Below are 3,509 nucleotides of genomic sequence, written 5' to 3'. Positions count from 1 at the left end.
GTCTATTAAGGTCTTGGCCCATTTTTCAATCAGATTGTTTGTTATTGTTGAGTTTAAAGAGTTCTTTATATATTTTGGATAACAATGTTTTATCAGATGTGTCTTTTGCAAATATTTTCTCCCAAACTGTGGGTTACCTTTTCATTCTCTTGACAATGTCTCTCACAGAGAAGATATTTCTAATTTTAAAGAAATGCAGCTTATCAATTCTTTCTTTCATATATTTTGACTTTGATGTTGGTATCTAAAAAGCCATCACCATACCCAAAGTCATTTAGATTTCAGGAGTTTATCTTTTAGGAGTTTTATAGTTTTGGTTTTTACATTTTAGTTCTGCGATTCATTTTGAATTAATTTTTATGAAGGATGTAAGGTCTGTGGCTAGATTCTTCTTTTTTTTTTTTTTTTCTTTGCACGTGGATGTCCAGTTGTTCCAGTACTATTTGTTTAAAAGACTATCTTTGGCTTTTTTTTCCCCTAAAAACACCAAATGGTGGATGACGCCGGTGCTGCGGGAGGGCCCGGAGGCCCTGGAGGCCCCGGGGGCCCTGGCATGGGAGGCAGTGGTGCCTTCCGCGGAGGCTTCGGCAGCGGCGTCCGGGGCCGGGGCCGGGGTTGCGGTCGGGGCCGGGGCTGAGGCCGCGGAGCTCGCGGAGGCAAGGCCGAGGACAAGGAGTGGCTCCCCATCACCAAGCTGGGCCACTTGGTCAAGGACATGAAGATCAAGTCCCTGGAGGAGATCTATCTCTTTTCTTTGCCCATCAAGGAATCTGAGATCATTGACTTTTTCTTGGGGGCATCTCTCAAGGACGAGGTTTTGAAGATTATGCCTGTGCAAAAGCAGACCCGTGCTGGCCAGCGGACCAGGTTCAAGGCGTTTGTCGCCATCGGGGATTACAACGGACATGTTGGTTTGGGTGTGTAGTGCTCTAAGGAGGTAGCCACTGCCATCCGTGGGGCCATCATTCTGGCCAAGCTCTCCATCGTCCCCGTGTGATGAGGCTACTGGGGGAACAAGATTGGCAAGCCCCATACCGTCCCTTGCAAGGTGGCTGGCCGCTGTGGCTCTGTGCTGGTGCGCCTCATCCTTGCCCCCAGGGTCACTGGCATCGTCTCAGCCCCTGTGCCCAAGAAGCTACTGGTGATGGCTGGAATTGACGACTGCTACACCTCTGCCAGGGGCAGCACTGCAACGCTGGGCAACTTCGCCAAGGCCACTTTTGATACCATTTCCAAGACCTTCAGTTATCTCACTCCTGATCTCTGGAAAGAGACGGTGTTCACCAAGTCTCCGTATCAGGAATTCACTGACCATCTTGTGAAGACCCACACCAGAGTTTCCGTGCAGAGGACCCAGGCTCCAGCTGTAGCCACCACATAGTTTTCTATAAGAAAAATAAAGTGATTGAAGCTAAAAAAAAAAAAAAAAAAAAGACTATCTTTGTTCCATTGTATTGTCTTTGCTCCTTTGTCAAATATCAATTGACTATATGTGGGTCTATTTCTGGGCTCTCTATCCTGTTCATGGATCTATTTGTTTATTCTTCCATCAATACTACACTGCTTTCATTACTGTTGCTTTATAGTAAGTCTGAAATTTGGGAAGTGTCAGTTATTCAACTTTGTTCTTCTCCTTCAGTATTGCATTGGCTATTCTAAATATTTTATTTCTCCCTATAAGCTTTACAGTTAGTTTGTTGATACCCACAAAATAACTTACTGGGATTTTGAATGGAATTGCATTGAATTTATAGATCAAGTTAAGAACTTATGCCTTGACAATTTTGAGTCTTCCTATTCATGAACATAAAATATCTCTCTGTTTATTGTTCTTATTTGAGTTCCTTCATCAGAGTTTTGCAGTTTTATATTAACCACATATATATTTTGTTAGATTTATACCTTTCTGAGGGTGCTAATGTAAACAGTATTGTGTTTTTAATTTCAAATTAACCTTTCATTGCTGATATATAGGAAAGTAACTGATGTTTATTAGCCTTGCATCCTGCAACATTTCCAGAGTTACTAGTTACTAGTTACTTACTACTTACTTACTAGTTCCAGAGTTTTAAAAATAAATTGTTTTGGACTCTCTACATAGATGATAATGTCATCTGCAAGCAAAGACAGTTTTATTTCTTCCTTCCCAATCTGTTTACTTTTCATTTTCTTGTCTTACTGAATTCACCAGTACTTCCAGTATGATGTTGAAAAGTGGCAGTAAAACGGGACATCCTTGCCCTGTTTCTGATCTTAGTGGGAAAGCTTTTAGTTTCTAAACAGTTAAGTGTGATGTCAGCTGTAGGTTTTTCTATATATTCTTCGTCATGTGGAAGAAGTTTCCCTCTATTCCTAGTTTACCAAGAGTTGTTATCATGAATAGGTATTGGATTTTGCCAAATGCTTTTTCTGTGTCTACTGATACAATCATGTAATTTTTCTTCTTTAGTCTGTTGTGATGCATTACATTAATTGGTTTTTTAAATGTTGAATTTGCCTTGCATACCAGGGGTAAATCTCACTTGATCATGGTGTATAATTCTTTTTATACATTGTTGGATTCAATTTTCTAACATTTTACTGAAGATTTCTACATCTATGTTCATGAGAGATACTGGTCTATAGTTTTTTTTTTTTTTTTTTTTTATAATCTGTTTGGTTTTGGTATTAGGGTAATTCTGGCCTCATAGAATGAATGAGGAAGTAATATCTGATTCTGTGGTCTGAAAGAGATTGAGAGAATTGACATAATTTTTTTCTTTAAATATTTTGTAGAATTCACCAGTGAACCATTTGAATCTGGTGTGTTTTTGTTTTGGAAGATTCTTAATTGTTGAATTAATTTGATCAATAGATATAGACCTATTCAGATTGTCTATTTATTCTTTTGTAAGTTTTGCAGATTGTATCTTTCAAGGAATTGGTCCATTTCATCTAGGTTATGAAATCTGTGGACATAGAGTTGTTCATAGTATATATTTATTATTTTTTCCCTGTTCATGGGATCCGTAGTGATGTTATCTTCTTTCATTTCTGATATTAGTAACTCGTGTCCTCTTTCTTTTATTATTTAGCCTAAGTAGGGGTTCATTGATTTTATTGATCTTTTCATAGAACCAGCTTTTGCTTTCATTGATTTTTCTCAACTGATTTTCTGTTTTTAGTTTCATTAGAGCATAAATCAATTTTTAAAATTATTTCTTTTCTTATGCTCTCTTTGGATTTAATTTGCTCTTCTTTTTCTAGTTTTTAGGGTAGATGCTTAGATTATTGATTTTAGATCTTTCTTCTTTTCTGATGTATGCATTCAATGCTGTGAATGTCTCTCTATGCATTGCTTTCACTGCATCCCACAAATTATAAGTTGTGTTTTCATTTTCCTTTAGCTTAAAATATTTTAAAATTTCTCTTTATTTCTTCTTTGACCCATGTGTTACTTTAAATTATGTTGTTTAATCTTTACATATTTGGAGATTTTCCCATTATCTTTCTGTTATTGATTTCTAGTT

At 37.6% G+C, this 3,509-nt stretch overlaps 1 pseudogene across 1 annotated transcript; it reads left to right on the top strand.

Annotated features, from left to right (window-relative positions):
• Positions 1-458: 458 nt before the first annotated feature.
• On the top strand, positions 459-1,410 carry LOC309660377 (small ribosomal subunit protein uS5 pseudogene; annotated as a pseudogene). The gene has a single exon. The product of its transcript is annotated as a small ribosomal subunit protein uS5 pseudogene (transcript).
• Positions 1,411-3,509: the final 2,099 nt, after the last annotated feature.

The sequence above is a fragment of the Balaenoptera physalus genome (assembly GCF_965194825.1).
Source record: "Balaenoptera physalus genome assembly, chromosome: 4".
NCBI classification, from domain to species: Eukaryota; Metazoa; Chordata; class Mammalia; order Artiodactyla; family Balaenopteridae; genus Balaenoptera; species Balaenoptera physalus.
The sequence above is the reverse complement of the archived record's forward strand: the minus strand, read 5'-3'. Positions and strand labels throughout refer to the sequence as shown.